This window comes from Malurus melanocephalus, unplaced genomic scaffold (assembly GCF_030028575.1).
Source record: "Malurus melanocephalus ecotype Western Australia unplaced genomic scaffold, MMel_1.1 scaffold_92, whole genome shotgun sequence".
NCBI classification, from domain to species: Eukaryota; Metazoa; Chordata; class Aves; order Passeriformes; family Maluridae; genus Malurus; species Malurus melanocephalus.
The window spans coordinates 2,092,041-2,109,364 of NW_026623324.1; the positions used below are offsets into that span (position 1 = coordinate 2,092,041).

At 46.6% G+C, this 17,324-nt stretch overlaps 1 long non-coding RNA gene across 1 annotated transcript; it reads right to left on the reverse strand.

Annotated features, from left to right (window-relative positions):
- Window positions 1–1,757: 1,757 nt before the first annotated feature.
- Window positions 1,758–14,569, reverse strand: LOC130574930 (uncharacterized). The gene is made up of 4 exons (XR_008965486.1): window positions 14,335–14,569; window positions 7,055–7,325; window positions 5,444–5,649; window positions 1,758–4,313 (listed from the first exon to the last, which is right to left on the reverse strand). It is a non-coding gene; the product is annotated as an uncharacterized LOC130574930 (long non-coding RNA).
- Window positions 14,570–17,324: the final 2,755 nt, after the last annotated feature.

Genomic DNA, 17,324 nt, shown 5'->3' on the forward strand with positions numbered 1-17,324 from the left:
TAGTATGTGACACCAGAAATGAGTCCAATTAAAAGTGTTTGTAACATAAAGTTGCTTAATTAGCACCTTCAGAAGTTTCGCGATGTTTCCCCACTAACATCCTCTCTCCTGACATGCATGTGGCARCTGGTCCTGGAGGGGGAGGGTCAGGGCTGCTCTAGCCATATTCCAAATCTGGGTTTTAAGTCTTTTGGGGGCATATCAGCCTCCTAGCAATGCCTTGATGAYGAAGAGTCTTCAGAAGCTTCCAGAGGTTCTGGAGGGTGCCCCTTCCACTGTCTCTGAGATTGCAAGTGAACAAACGAGATGTGAGACCCAATTTACCCCATCAGCCCAGGCTAAGAAACTTGCCCTGCAAGAGCATGTGCTTCGCTCCTGGAACACTGTACTGGTGCTGCCTTTTTCTTTGAGCTGTGTTTCCCACCAGTGCTCCAGCGTTGACGACAGGCACAAGGCTGGCCTCAGCCTTTGTGTCCTRCATGCAGCCCCTGTGCCATGCTGGCCCATGTACGGGGGAAGAGAAGGAAACCTTCCCTCCATCCTCCCATCTGTACTGCACACTGGAGAGTTAATGAGCGATGCCTCACGAGCACTGCACATTCTGCTTCCTGCTAGGAAACTCAACCCCATATGGGTCCCCTCCCAGAGCCACTCCCTGTACCAGTGCTGGAGATGGTCCCACAGACACAGACTGGGGATGGTCAGGGGAGCTAACCTTGCCCAGCCTCTGTGTTTTGGTTGCCATGGCAATWTGCTCATCCCTGTTGGAGTTGTTTGGGGAGCACAGTGGTTCAGGGAAACAAGGAGAAATGTGAGGACATGRCACTCTGTGATAGTCACAAGGTGGGAGCCTGACTCAGCCAGGAGGTGAAGCAGTTTTCCTTTGGCTCTGTCCCTGTCAGAGCCACAGCCAGTCAGCCACAGCATGGCTTTGGTGGCAGGTTATCATGGTCCAGCAGGGTCTGTCAGCTGCTGCAGGGCAGAAGCACCATTGTTGGGACCTTGCACAGAAAGGTGACTGCAAACAGCAATCCATTTTAAAATGTTCTTTTTTCCCCAAATCTTTCACAGATGGAGGAGGCATGGAACTTAAGTGAGGGCATTTCACAGCACACATGAGATTTCCTCTGGCCTGAAAGAGTAGTACTAAGTGAATTTCAAAGAACTGTGGAATGGTTTGGGCTGGAAGAGACCTTAAAGAACATTTAATTCCAGCCCTCCTGCAACGAATACGGACACCTTCAATTAAGCCAGGTTACTCAAAGCCCCATTCAGCCTGGCCTTAAAGGCTTCCAAGGATGGGGCATCCACAGCTTCTCTGGCAGCCTGTTCCAGTTCCTCATTACCCTCACAATAAAGAATTCCTTCCTAATATCCAATCTAACCCTGCCCTCTTTCAGTTTAAAATATGTCCTATCAYGACATCCTTGTGAAAAGTCCCAATCAAGCTCTCCTGTTGCCTCCCTTCAAGTACTGGAAGTCTGGAAGATTCCCCCAGAGCCTTCRCAGAGTCTTGACTCTTCCTTGACCATAATCCCTAGCCCTTTTGTGGAGTTCACACAGAACATCATTTTTGTTCACATTGATTTGCCAACAACACAAAATTTGCAGGCATACAGTCTGAACCAACACCTCACCTTGCTGACTGAACATCCATCTCTAAGGGGATGGAAAGTATATAAAAGATGCCCATGCTGGATTAAACAGAACACCTCACCTATYAGTCTCTTTCTTGGTCCCTGTATATACATTGTCATGCATATAAGCTAGTGTTCTGAGGTACTAAAAATAATAATAATTTTCTTATTCATTATAAATTTCTGTTTGTAGTCTATACCTGTAAGAGATACAGCCATTAGACATCACAGGTTCCACGTTACAGGCAATCTCAAAAGGGGAGTCAACATGATTTTTCCAGGAGCTCACCTCACTGTAACAACAGTAATCCTGAATTTTACACAGTGCCTTTGATCCAGACTGCCAAAGCACTTCRTTCTCTGATGGAAAAATCACATACAAGTTAGGATTCCATTTGCCCATCACTGGCATGTATTGGGAGGGTCAGTCTTCAACAATATTCAGCAACTCAAACTATAGCTTATACTAGAAAAAACAAAGAGAAATTTTCAGTTTGGATAAGGAAATGTAGGATCATCTTAGAGAGGATTTTGCTAAAATAAATGGTCCTGATGTGAAGTTCAAGGCTCGCCTTGGAAATCACCTCTGTGATGATGTTGACCAGGGATAGTGAAGGGTTATGCTAGCTTCTGAAAACCAAGCCCGGGACTGTTCTGTAACATTTTCCCTACTCAGACATTAGTGAAACATTAGCACAGTCTTGGTTCAGGGCAGGGACATTAAGCAGGAAAGCTTGAGGGACAGGCACAAGCTGGTTCCTCAGTAGAAAGCCAGCCTCACATCATCAGTAAATCACAGAAGAGAGGCTAGACACTCTCGCCTTCCTGATGATCACATCATGACCAAGACAGTTTCTTTGATGGGTCCTTCTGAAATATAAATTATCTTAATGACTTCTGATCWTGGGAAACAAGACACAGTAGGGTATTTTGACTGACACAGTCACAGAGGGTAAGGGCTCTATCACTCTTAACAAGTAGAGCAGCACAARAGCAGTGCTGGTGTGCTCAGTCCCTTTTACCTCTGACTGAGCAGCCACAGGTTGGAACACCTCAGGTGCTCACTTGCATCTCCTCTGCCAGCACAAGAAGTGTCACCCAAGAGGAGCCCAGCTCGCATTCTACAATCCCCTTTCACAGTATGAATCATCAAACCRCAGTTATGCGGCCTGACCAGGAGATGTGTTTCTTTCATCCCAACTAAAATGCTGGGGAGAGGCAATTTATGCATCCAGCTCTTGCCTCCCTGGCCCCAGCTTCACTTGTACTGTTCCTGAAGCCAGGTTCCTACATGGACCACCCTTCCCTGGCTGCAAGGTTGAAGTCTTCACAGTCAGCAAGGGAGCAGAGCAGCGGTGTCCACTCTTGGAAAAGGAGAACAAACACACCAGGCCAGACTCATTGCAGCAAATTGGAGCAAGTGAAGCAAGGTCTCCCTCAGCCATACACCACTGTGGATGTGGATCCCGGTTCTGCACCAGGGCAGACTCCTACAGCACACACAGCACCCAGCACTGTTGTGACAGTGGCTTTCCTGAAGCATTTGGCCATAAGCCTCTGTAAACACCCTGGACTTAGGGTTTAAACCAGTCAAGCTGCATTGAAAAAAGCCCTTTGCTGAAAGATTCAAGAGATTACCAGTCTGCAGGGTAAACAATAGCTTCTATTTTGCTGCAAACTGATGTTCTTTTCTGGAAGTGGTTAACTCCAAAATGATGCAAACACTATTGTTAGCCCCTTTGACTCTCCCTGCTGACAATCTTATCATTCAGCTAAAATCCTTCTCCCACAAACCCACACTGCCTCTCAAAGAGCCAAGAGTGCTTGTTATGCCCTTCCCAGCTGCCAAAACYCTCCAGCTGCCTTATAATTACCCCTGTAATGTGCTTCTGCATGCCCAGTACATAGATCTGCAGCACACTAAAATTTAAGGACAACATAAAATAAAGAAACGACAAATTAAGCAGCATAAGGGGGGCTGGAGCAACGACATTAATTTTTCTGTTTAATTCACTGATAACAACTAGTTTTGATCCAATACTGCTGTGCAATAAAGTGTCACACTTGAGCACAGCTGAATGTCAGGGATTCATTGCTTAAGGTCAGAAGAGACCATTATGATCGTCAATTGTAACATATTGCATAACAGATCCAGGGTACCACCCCAGTCATTTCTGAGGCTTGCCCTCAACTTCTTTCAGATTTGCAGATGCATCTGTTAGAATGTCACCCAGTCTTGGCTTAAAGACTGAAAGGTCTGGAGAGTTAATYAGGTTGTTAGAAAAGCCTTTTTTTCTCTTTTGTTAGCTACCTTCATACAATATTTAGACACCTTTTTTCTCCTCYACATCTGTTTTGCCTTTGCTTCTAGCCCCCGGATTGTACATTTGTCCTAAATGGAAGTCCCCATGCAGAGATCTCTTTCCCACTGCAGCRCTGTCATCATGTTGCCTTATAATTTCTAAATTAGATGAAGTAGATTGGTCCCCTGTAGTTTCCCATCACAGGGAATGCTTTGTGGCCCTTGTACATTCAATGTGCTTTCATTTAGCCAAGCTCACCTTGCAGTGTAAGGGTCTTTGCATGGAGCCCTGTTCTCCCTCAAAAATCATCAGAGTAKACAGCTCGTGCCCTTGGTACTTCATTGCCCTTGGCAATGGTGTGCTCTTGTACCATCTAAAAGGAGAAGAAATGTCCATGTCACTCAGAGGTCTTGACTATCCTCTAATTATTTTCCCCCAGCTCTTCTGGTGGGTGAATCAGGGTGGCTAGGTGAATGGGGACAACACCTTGCTGGAAGGGGATACAAGAAGGCACTTTGCATGAGCAKGTCACAGCTCCTGCTCACCTCTGGCTATTACTAATAGGCAGTGTGAGCCTTGAACTYCTTCCTACCCTTCTCCCTCCCAGCATGCAGGGCCACCTGCCTGCCTGAATCATGCTGGCTTTTGCCAGTTGCTCAAAATAYTTCCCCTTCCACATGACTGTACAAAAGCAGGCTGGATGCGTGTAGCTTCTAGTGTATCTARCAATACATCAGGAACAGGATCTTTGCACATATTTATTTATTTTTGGCACATCTGATCCTAGTGCCATGCACAGTGAGGAGTGGGTGAACAAATGTGCAGAGATGGTAATTAACTGCAGAACAAAATTCGAAAGCAGCAGCTGGAGGATGGCCCTAGGGGCTGGTTGGTCAGGCAACTCAGAGGGGTTTCCTGCCTGTTCACCCAACCCTGCTTGTAATGCCTTGTGGTTTCCAGGGCTATTTTATCAAACCTCAAAATGCAGAATGAGCCCCATGGATACAGTGGGAAATGAGTCTCCACCCTTGGAGTCCCATGGATAAACACCAAGGGGCAGGCAGGTAGATATTGCTGATTCAGCAACCCTTTCTATGTTGTGCTCATTCTGCTACAGGACATCATTAGAAGAGGCTGAGATATTTTGTTTTCATAGCTTTTTAACCTTTTCCTTCCCAAAACAGTGTTTGTATTTATTTTGGCACCTTGAATGTTTTGAAGAGAGGATGAATTTGAATTTGCTTAAGCAGTTTTCCCCCTTAATCCCATTAAGTCGGTCTCTAATTCTTTCCAGGGCTCCCTTCTGTGGAGCTATTTCCTCTTGGAATAATTTACTTTCTGTGGATTGGGGGAATTAATGAGGCAGATGCTGSTTTCATTCTCATCACTGTAAGCCCAAAACAACTTCAGCAGTTTGCTGGCACRGATCCAGATTTTACTGGTGTAAATGAGGTCAGAATTTGGCTCACTGTGCTTACTTGTKCTAAGAGATAAGGAGGTTACCGAAAACAAGAAGTCTTGTGCAGGTTGGGAAAGTCCAGTTGGAAGTGGGTGAAGTTCATCCTTTCATTGAAAGTCTGAGTTTCTGCATTTCCCCACTGAGAGGTTGTGCTTAGCACCGCAGATATTCTGGCAACACAGACCACCAGTAAGCAACCACTCAGGGAAATAAGTCCAGGGACAAAGACTTTCAGGAATGCTGGAATTGTCTGCAGGAGCAAATCACAACAGCACAAACCTAAGTCACACTGATGCAAAATTGRAAGTTATGAAATAAAGAGAAAGAATAACTGGCCATGTCAGTCAGTCTTCAGGGGCCTCACAGTGAAGGAGGAAGCAAACAGCAAAACCAAGATATGTGCAGATGGCTCAGGGCTGACATCAGAGGTCAGCACATGCTATGATGGATAAAATTGAGAAAGACAAAGGAGATGTAACAAGCACAGGACAGGAAGGTGAGCAGGGAAGCATTCTGGCTATAGCTTGGTGGTCAGAGGAAGGCTGGGGAAAGCATCGGCTTTGCAGCAGTACCCCACACAAGGGTCAGCCCAGGCTGGGACCCTCTGTGAACCCTCAGGAGCAGCGCGGGGGAGTGGGGCTCCTCACAGAGCAGCACCCTGCCTGGCTGCAAAAAGGGGAAACAAGAGGAGTGAGGCAGCTACGGCCAGTCAGCTCTATTTCGGTTCCTGGAAATGCACTGGAACAAATAATTAAACAAATTAATCATCAGCACCTAGGAAACAAGCAGGAGAAGAGGAACAGCCCGTGCTGATTTGCCAGGAGCAAATCAWGTCAAATCAGCCTAATTTAATCCTGCAACAGTTCTTGTGGATAGAGACAAAGCAGGACACTTCTTGTATCTTGACCTTGGTACATCTCTGGTACCATCTCACTTTGTGTTACAAGAGGAAACATGCTCTAGAGAAATTACATTAAGTAAGGAGTGCAAAACAGGTTAGAATAACGTGTTCAGAAAGAAAGTGTCTTAGTAAAAATACAAGAAAGGGGGAGTAGGGTTCAACAGAGGTCCTGCCACTGGATTCTGAGATAGTGGGCATCTTTATCAGATATGCAGATGACACCAAGCTGACAGGACCCACAAAGACCTGAAAGAACATTATAATAAAAAATCATCCTGACATGATTTTCAGAGAAAAGGTCTGAAAAAAAGGATGTAATTCTCTAARGAGAGAAGCAAAGTTGTGCACAGAGGTAGGTACAGTCAGCTACACAGGGACARAACGAGAGACAGATGATTAGGCAGGTGTGGAGCAGTGCAGCAAGGCAGGAACCTGAAATGAATAAAAAGTGCCATTTATCATACACAAGGCAGTCACTGTATCAGCACACCCAGAGATGAGCTCTGCCTGTAAAATACACGGCTTTGCCCTTTGTTTTACCCAGTGCTGCTACAAACCTTGTTCACCTCAGCAAAGTCTGGAAGGAAGAGGGGTGAAAGGTCTAGAAAAGAGGAACTGGGAAGAAACACTTACTCAGTCGAGAGWTCTCTATATGCATTGTGAGTGTGGTAAGAAACAACATGCCTGAATTGCAGCAAGAGAGGTTAAACTTAGATGCTTGGCAAAGGGGAAGGCTGATGAACACTAAACTCACCTGCAAAACCTTTATCCTTGCCAGTGTTTAAAAGCAGACTGGAAACTTCTGGAATATTTCTGAAARCAGCCTCTTGAGGTCCTTTCTATCCAATTTTGTGATGAATGCTGTTAAATGAATATAAATTACCTCACACGGAGACACTGACGTTCAGGCTTGGTGATGAATAGTGATCAACGACAGAACTGTCAGCTTGCGTGGAGGCATCCAGTAGGGTTATTACTAGAAACTGGTGYTAACTCCAGTTTTATTTACCATCTTCATTAATGATCTAGAAAAAAAGCATTAGACAGTGTGTTTATTAAAACTGCAACAGATACTACAGTGGGGAGGARATGCAATCACCAGCCAGAAGTGGAAAATAATACAAAAGAACAAAAAAGGATATGTGACATGGGGAGAAAATGACCTAGCTCAAAGGACACAGAATACTATATCTAGGAAAGAAAYAGTCAAAAATTAAGACAGTCTGGGAGGAGACCTAAATGTATTGAAATGCTTTGCAGGGTTTGCATACAGGAAATTGAACAGGAGTTTACAATTTGTCACGTCAACAGAAAAAGTCTCAGTGTGGCTTTGGGCTGCATGACATACCCCAGGACAGAGAGATAAGCAACTGTCTGAGCACTGTTGTGCAAGCTTTCCTTCTGGATGCCTCCTGACCAGCATGGCTGCTAGGCTGGAGGACGAGCTGGGAAAACTAGCAAAAATAATGAAAAGCTGAGAAGTCTGGYTTGTGGAGAAAGAATTATATAGGTGATCTGTGGCAATGTAAMGCAAGGTTTACGCTTCTCAGGTATAGATAAGTGTGTCAGGAGAGGTGCCCTTTTACCAGGCATAATAATGACAGAAGAATTGGGCATTGCATTGTTATGAGATATGTTATACTGGCACTGCACAATTTCGGTTTGCCACAAAGTGATTACAAAGTGATACAATAACCTCCTGGGCCTCATCCAYCGCTGCCAGGGTCCGGGCGAGCACCGAGCTGGGCTAGAGCTGAGCCATCATCCCAACACCTGCCTCGGGAGGCAGGACCTGAAGAGGAGACTCCTGGGAAGGGCCGTTGCTGCCAGTCAAGTGAAAAGAAAAGGTTAAAATGTCCACTTTGTGTGACCAGAGCCACGCTGACATTCATTGATAAGGGAGTTGCATAAGCAAATCAACACAATGAGCCATGCTGATTGGAGGAAGAGAAATCTGTGCTGCTCAGGGGGACAAATCAATAGAGAAAGAGATGCTATTTTCAGGCTTCTAGAGAGGTATTACTAGCAAAAAGAAAGCACAGATATAAAATTGTACTTGGCAGGGTCCTTTAGAGAGAAGATAAAGGTAAAGGCTTTTCTAACTTGTGATTTTAAGCCTTTTCACTCTTTGTCCAGCTGGCTTTTGAGATGGAGGTCTAAGAGTGCAATGGTGTGTTTGTCCCAGCTGATACTGGAGCACACAGGCTTTGAAAAATGAGGCTTTGTTCTTTTGCCAAATACAGCAATGCCTCTGCTGTTGCTTGGAGAAAAAAAGGAACAAACACATTAGGAAGTCACCGAAAATGAAATGATGGCTCACTTCAAGGCRTTCAGTAGCACACTGCAGAGATGAATGAGCTCTGCATGGTGTGTGAGACCATGAGGAGGAGAAATCTTCAGAAAGACACTCCTTAGTTCCCACTACACTTGCAGTATGGCAGAGGAGATGACCTTCAGATATATCCCCAGCATCAACAGGCACCTGAAATGCTTTGCAGGAGAATCCTGTTGCCTACAGCTTTTGCAGGGACTGTGGGCATTGCCAGCAGAGCGTTGTGTGTGGGTGTACTTTGCCCTTGAGGAGCAGCCACCACAAAGCAAATCTGGAAGCTCTTTCCAGCAGAGGACTTGAAACAAGACTCAGCAGCGTGGCTGAGAGGCCAACACTGCCAGCTGTGGGACCACAGCAAGGTGCAGGGCCACCAAAGCCTGCAGCTTGCCAAGGGCACGGTGACTCAGCTCCTGTCTCACAGCCCAGTGCACCAGCAACAGGGAGAGAGCAGGGGGAAAATGAACTCACAGAGAAACTCAAGGGGAAAATTGGAAGGTGGAACAAGCACAGCGGTCCAGARGAATAAATTTACTGAACATACATCCTTGATTTTAATGGGGCCTCTAATAGCAGGGTAAGCCCAGCAGAGTTGGTTATCTTCCAGAAAATGCTCCCAGAAAATGTGGGACTCCRGCAAGGCTGTTCCTCTCACTTGCTTGACAATGGGAACCAAGGGACCTCCAGTACAAACACAACCAACATAAAGCCTAGCAGATGTTACCTTGAACTTGTCCTCAGCTCATGAGGGAGAACTAAGTGATATGAAACCACTGGAGCAGCCCAGGTGGGAAAGATTACTTCACTGGGGTACAAGCTCTTATTGGAGTAAGGGGAGTTGTGTGTTATAGGCTGGGATCAGTTACACTGAAAAATGCAGCATGCAGGGAAGGGGAGGTTGGGGCAGAGTGAGATTACAACTGGGATGTGTTAAAGCCCAGAAAAGAAGAGAGAGAGGCAGAAGGACAGGAAGAAATCTCAAAAAAAGTTGTGCAAGGTGTCTAATACAGGGTTTGGACAAGTTTCACACGAGCTCATCCACACGCAYCTCAGGCCAGGCCTGGCATCTCAGGTCAGTAGCTGCACAGCAATCACCCTGTGCCTGTGCTTGCAGGTGCTGGGAACAGCAAGAACAAAACGCTCTTCAGCGCTCCAATTCTCCTTCCTTATTTTGCAGAACTGCCACATGCTGGAATAGCAAATGATGTATGAAATGAAAAATCACTCCCCAACCAATGCATATAGATGATCCAGAGAGTATTTGGCCATTACTTCCTTGCAGTAATATTTATCTGCATTAATGCATCATTCAGAGGTAGCTGGAAATACCCAGAATGTGAGAGTAAGGGGATCAGAAGAGAAATCAGGGAGAGAGGCAAAGCAGCAAGGCAGGCACTTAAGGAGGCAGATATAAAGCCTTTTCCCAATAAATCACCAGCTCACTTCTGACCCAGGTTATTAGCAACCACAAGGCTATATTCTAGGTCCCAACATAATCAGTTATCTGTAAAAAGCAAATTCATTTAGTGTATTTCAGARGAGTCATTGCCATTTGGAGATGACTTGGAGACCGGTGTGAAACATGCTGGTGGCCCCAGGGCAGCCACTGGTAGGGAGGCACTTTCCTTGTGAGAGAAGCCCTCCCCAGCTGGCCTGCCATGGGGTGGTGGTCAGCCCAGCCATGAACAGGGACAGAAGCAGGGGGGTTCTCCCCATCAGAGCCCTGGGCAGAGGCATCAAGGGGAGCCAGGGGCAGCTCCAGCCCGGGTGCTCTGCTTGGTAGCTCTTTACTGCCAATGGAATGGCTTCAATTTCCATCCTCATGGGAAAGCCTTCTGAAGTTCAACAGAGAACGAAAAYCTCACCTACAGGGATGCTACATCACTCCTTCCAATTTAATAGGAAATGATTGCTGGACCAAAAATCCTACCAGGAAAAAAAATCTTATATTTTATTAAACTTGTAGGCTTTCCAGTGTAGTTGGAAGATCTCGAACAGAAACAGTTTGCTGCTCCTTCAGGTGTGCTCAGTTGTTTCTCCCAGAAAATGCCTGGGAATTTCCTCACCTTTCTGCAAGAAACACAACACTGGAGCATGCTGTCACATTACTGCGGGTACTCTAACCCAAAAAACTTCAGTGCTTGCTGAAAGTTCAGTCCTCTGCCTATCCTTGGTAGCATGCCTGAAGGCTTGGCATGGCTCTCTAGTTTGTAATCTCCATGCACAGGAGAGTCCCATAGGATGTTGGCCAAGTGTTTAGCAGACAGCATTTAGTACTGCTGATGCACTGATGTTTGCAGTAGGATTGCTTTCCTGAAACTGGGAGACAGCAGGTGCACCCAGCTGAATTGCCTCTTGCAAGCACCCCTGTCYTTGCACAAGAGTGTCACCCAGCAAGACGGACCCAAAAGAAAAAGTCAGTAGAAGAAGCAAAATATATGCACTCAGYTGAAGACACAGTTAGGCTCAGTGCTAGCAAAAAAAAAAGACTGTGGAAGAGCTCAGCACAAATTACAAGATAAGAGCAGAATACCTTGCACTTAAACAGCTAGAAACCAAGAGATTACAGAATCCTAAAGGATGCATTTGGGATGTTCCTTTTGCCTCGTCTTACTCACATTTTACTTCCCTGTCACCAGAACAAAGCAACTAGAAACTACTGATAACTACTTTTGTACTCCTAAAACTTCTTTGGCTTTGACTTAACATTTCAGCCTGGGTCCAACTTGACCTTCAGATAACATGGAGTCAAGAGGAACTCCAAATATTCATCCAAGGACAGGTTTTGGCTCTCTGCCTAGTGTCTGAAGGCACTTTGTGTTGTCTCTGAGTGATAACACATTTACATGACACCAAAATATATTTCAAGGTAACACTAAGAGATGTGATCCACAGAAATTTAGCTATGAACAGTGTTGATGGGAAGGTCTGGAAAACTAATCTATTGGAGGTATTGCCTAGCTTGATGGGATTCACTGGCTTRTAAGTCTGGGATGATACTACTGAATTTGGAGTTACCCCTCCCAYGCTGCTGTTAACCTGAGAGACCCCACTGACCTTCTGGCTACCTCGTGGTCAGTCCCACAGGCTTATGGGAATTCTTTGGGCTGAGGATTTGATATATGCTATTAGTGGACAGGAATAGCTGCCATTTAATRAAGGAATTTAACTCTAAGGGATCCTCAAGTAAAGATTCTGCCTCTATGTGTGTTTTCCAAGTCATGCACTTGGGTGACACAATTGTGTGGGATATGTATTCAAAACTCACTCACACATTTGCTCTGATAGCTCTGCAGAAGCACTGTGGACCAGGATGACTGTCCATAAGGGTGAACAGAAACCTCTAGGAGCAAATTCAAACTTTACACAWAATCACTGCTGAAAAGAATTCATGTCTGATCGGCTAAAATCACCTGGCAAGAATGACTGACTATAAAGRGGTCAAAATGTTTTAGACTAGAATAATTAGTATCTGTACAGACAGCACGGTACACAAAAAATGTGATTCATTAGCTTGAATCTTCAGCTTTAAGTCACTTATGTAATGTGGAGACTTCTAATCAAGCCTTTTTTGGAAAAAAATATCCTTGTAAAACACATGATTTTTTCTCTACCAAGATGATGAAAACCATGGAGACTACTTAGACTGTATCTCCACACCCTTTCCTCAGAAAATCCCCAAATGCTTGACACTGGGAATGTTTTACATAAACCCAAACAGAAAATAACTTTCACAGATTCCATAAGTACTAGAAATTATGAAGTCTCTTCCACATCCAAAATAGGACTTCCAAATTTCACTGGCACCCTGTGAATGGACAGCTTGTTAAAAGAAAATTGGATAATAAAGCATTAGCATACGATTCAGCCCTTGCCCTTCCAAAGGCTTCTAAAATATTCTTAGCCCAGTGTTTTCCTCGAACGTTAACAGGAGATGATTTGGACATAGTTCAGTGGAAACAGAGCACCACACATCACCAACCCTTTGACTCAGGGCGGTCTGAGCCCTGGGAGGGGGCTGAGCACTGGGGAAATCCAGAAGCGGATGCTCACCCTTCCTGCAAAGCAAAGGAGGACTCTCCTGACACCCTCCTGGCTGTCCCGGCCCGCTGGCTTGGGAGACGCTTTTGGGATGCACGGAGCCCACGCATCAGACACACCAGCTGCGTCTGGAGGCAGCACACACACACCATCTTGCTTGCTGTTTATGTTTGAAATGTCTGGGTTGCTAATGATATACTTCAGTGAGGTGTCCAATGGCCACTGAGTGACTAAAAAACATGAGTGAGAACTTATTTATTTATTCTGCCTCCTGYAGGTCTTTCTCCTAAGAGATAGCAGCACTCCAGCAGCAAGGAGAAATCAGGAATTTTGGCAGTGGGCAGGGGTCTCTTCATCTAGGAAAACAGAGCAACTTTCAATCAGGTGGAAAAAATTTAATGCACCAAGCTGGGCACCCACAGCTCTGCAGAGCTGTGCTTCTCTCATGCTCTACCCTTGTGTTGCCACTACTTTTTTGGGAAACATGCCAACTACTGGAATATGGGAGTAGGCAGGCTCCTGTGGCCACCACCAGGACTGACTGGACAGACCTTCAGTCTGCAATGGCACTGCAGCCATCCATATTGCAWCCCTCCAAAATGCCTTTCTCCACAAACACCTACCAAAGAGCACTGCGTGGCTTGGGATGGTTCCAGGCTCAGTTTGCAATTTGCTCCTCCAAGGGTTAAGGTGAAGGGTGAGTGGTGGGCTGGGCAGYSTCAYRCCYTGTTGCCCACCTCAGCACAGAGCCCAGGAGCTGTGGTGGCGACACTGGGTGTAGGTCATGAAAAGGACTTCCAGCACCTGATTTATGCTACACAATTGCTTTCATTTTGCATTTCAGTCAGCTTGGACACTGAGAAGATACGAACAAGAGATTAAGAATCACAGGCTGTCATCACCCTTCTCCTCCTGCTGCCATTGTCCTGGTGCAATACTCCTAAAAATAGCATCCAGACTGCCTTTGGGAGCAGAAGCCTCTCTGCTACTGCCATCAGACCTGTTTCTGTGCTACCTCCTACTACCATGCTTGCACAAAAATCTGCACAGAACACAGGTGGTGGAAAGAAACATTTGCTCTCAAGCAGTGCAGCAGCAGATGTCAGTGTGTGGACTGCATATTGCCCGACTCCCTTCCCCATGCATTTCTCATTTGGGTGCTGCACGCTTCTCCTCTGTGTCCAACACATCCTGCAAGGGGCTCCGAGGTGAAAAGCYCTGCACAAAACAAATTCCCAGACAGCAGTAGAAATCTAGAGTCATCATCCCGAGAGACTTTTTAATATGCACAGCAATGCTGGGCAGCACAGTGGATACGAAGTGCCAGCCAGCTCTGCCAACCTTTGTAGCAGCACAAGCGAGGGGCAGCAAACTGTGTCCCAGGGAGGGTGGGCTTCAGYCTGGAAGCCCATCTCCTGTGAACCTATGTCTTTTGGCTCCTTGACTCTGAGCGATCACTGAACAACACAGCCCCCTCTTTGTTTTGATGGTCTAAATCCCTATAAACAGAGCTCTTGTTCTTCTTTCTTTAACGTCCTTTGTGGTTTCATGAAAACGCCGGATGCTGCAGAAGCTGAGGCATGAAAGGTTCTTCTCTCTATCCTGTCCTCCCTGTCCAGCAACCACACTAAAAGGAAACCACCAAAGAAAGTGCTTGCAAATACCTGAACCGACAGCCCTGGTGATGGAAAGYTCTCCAGTTATTCATAGCCCAAGTGGAGCCCGGGCAGCAGCTGCACAAGTTTCCGAGCCGGCCCCTGCCAGCACCGATGGAGGCTGACCCGAAGGGCCCCGCCTCGCCTCGCACTTCTCTCGCTCATTGCAGCCCTTGGCGGTGTGGGGGGTCACGGCTGCAGCCACCCCAGTCATGAGACTGGGGAGGAGGAAATCATCATCTTCTCAAAAACATTTCCAAGCCAATGCTGCAAGCAGATCTGTGGGCGAGAGTTAAAGCTTTTCATTGCTGAAACCTTGGGTTCCTGTTTACCAAACATTTGTTCAGTCTTTATGCATTTGAGTGAATGAGGAAATGAACCACAAAGCTGGGCACAAATGCCAAAACCCTGCTTAAGCACATAAATCACCCTTGTGCCACTTTCTGTGCCTACTTCAGTCTTGAGAAATGAATCCTTCTCCTTAGATTTGTTGATTCTCATGAGCTCCTGACACTTCCCGGTTCACCAGCCAGCCACCGTGAGCACAGCCTCTGCTTTCCTGGAAGCTCCATCAGTGCCTCCACAAAGGCAGAGGTGAGTTGCTAGAAAGTCAAGTTCTCTCCTTCCTGCCCAGTGATCCCACTGCCGGTCCCACCCCATGCATGGTACACACTCCCTGGAGCAGTAAATGCAGAAAGACCTAAATCCTTTCCAGTCTAAAGGCTGGGCTTAATGCCATCCTGTCCCAGTCCCACACCCTCTAAATACACTCCCAGACCTCAAATTCTCTTTAACTGAAGAGGTGATCATTTCACCAAGCCAGACATGTTTGTAACACCCAATTCAATCTCCTTGCTCATCAGTTCCTCCAGCACTTTACTCTCTCCCACACCAGGAGTATCTTTTTCAGCAATCTCTTTCCAGTACCTTTGTGGTCAGAGCTGTGCAAACCCCCTGAAACCCAGAAAAAGCTCACAGATAACCCCAAAAAGGGAAGGGGCAGCAGACTGTGTAACAGAGAAGAGGGGCCACTCTGCTCATGCTGCAGCCACCCCAGGCTCAGCTGGATGCCACGTGGTGCTGCAAAGCCACAAGAGCACTGGTTCCRCTGCAGGCAGGGCAGTTATCTGAGGGCAGTGTCTGTGTTCCACCTGATACAGCTCCCCTGCGTGTCCAGATGAGAGACAGTTACAAGACAAACAATCCTGGCTGTTTTCTCAAGCTGATAGCACACAAGGGTGGAGAAAGAACACAGCTGTTCAGCTTCCAGCAGCTCTCAGCCCCAGGAGATCAGAGCCTCCCTCTCAGGGGGTYAGCAGCCTTTCAGCTGTCTGACCACTGTTCCCTCTCCTTCAAATCCCTGTTGTCTCTTTTKGTCTCTGCACAGCCTCCTTGCCTCCTGAGAGCACTGCTGATCTRTCTCCCAGACAAGCTCAAGCACCAAAGAAACCAAATACACCCACRAGATGAGGAGAAGGTGCTGCCGGGGCAAAGGATCATATCCAAGGCAGTGGTAGGCAGGGGARAGGCATCTTCCAAAGGTTATSACACCCAGCACCCACWTCACCTTCCCACCTGCCTCCCTGGSGTGTGGGGGAATCGAAATTCCTTCTGCCTGTAGCCCACCTGAGGTTTTCATCYCTGTTTGCTGTGACTGACTTACTGTCCTGCTGAAATTCAGGCTGGGTGATCCGACATGCTTTAGAAATTCAGGATGCTTTTTGATGCTCCTTGAATTTATCAGTGGACAGCCATGGTTTGGGTAGACATTTTCACTCTTATTTTCTGCTTTCTCACCCCACAGAGTACTTTGCAAGTCACACCTTCTTCTTGCTTAGGAAATGAAGATGCCCAGGCCAGCCTTGCACCATGCTGTATGCCTAGAAATACCCAGAGGTTACTCCTAGCTTTCCTTGCCATCATTTATTGCAGTCCTTGGCCCAAGCAGGACTCCTTCTCAGGCTCAGCAGAGTAAYGCTGTGGTTGCTCACACAGGAGCTCCAGGCCCCCAAGCACTTATCCACCCAGGCTGAAGCCTTTCAGGTTGGTGGTGTGGCTGTGCCCTCCCCAGTCTCCTGGAAGAGTCACTGGAAGTCACCTGATCTGCATGATCCTACACACACCACTTCTGTCATAGGTTACACAACTGAAATCCAGAAGGATTTGGTCCAAAGCATTCAGTGAACCTCCYGCCTCATGTATGGATAAATAAAAAGGATGAGATGGTTTGCTGAGGAGCACAGTTTGCAAAGTCCATGTCCTTGAGCTTTGCACACCAATGTTCCCTTCCATAACTATTTCTTACTGTTTTCTTAATCAGTCTAAAGACCAGGATTAGTTTACACAAGCCAAAGGCATGCTCTGGTCCCATGGCAGGACTTTCTGCTGTCCTGGCTATAAGGGAGCTGCTGTGGTCCAGCCAGTTTCCCAGCTGAGGGAGCCTGGAGAGGAAATCCATACCTTTGAACACACCATCTGAGAAGTTTAAGTTGTTGCAGAGATCCGCAGGCACAGAGTTTCTATTGATTTCACTGCAGGTAAGAGGACAAAATGTCTGTAGTTGTTTGTAAGCATAACTAAGTTCCCTGGTTGGGGAAGGCCTGGTGCAAGCAGGATAAAACATTCCCTGAAGAGGAGTTAGAATCTGAATTTAAGGGTAAGGTGAGCAGACAAGGRTGGAAAGTGGTGGAAGAGAACAGCTGAACAGAGACTCACTGCATACCCAGCAATGGTTTCAGCTTGCTGCCTGCCTGCTTTCTTACACTGGAAGACTAAGTGACATGCCTCAAAGGTATCAATACAGCTTTCTCAGCTTTGGCTTTCTTCTTCTTGGGCATCCCCTTCATACCTAGCTCAGATCCACAGTAACTGTATCTCCTAGTCAGGTCCCCTGAGACAGCAAAAACAGCAGAAACAAATGCAGAGACAAGTACTTACAGTGCAAAGACAGGGCACCTGTGTGTGGCACGAACYAGCTGGCCCTGCTGCATGCACATCAA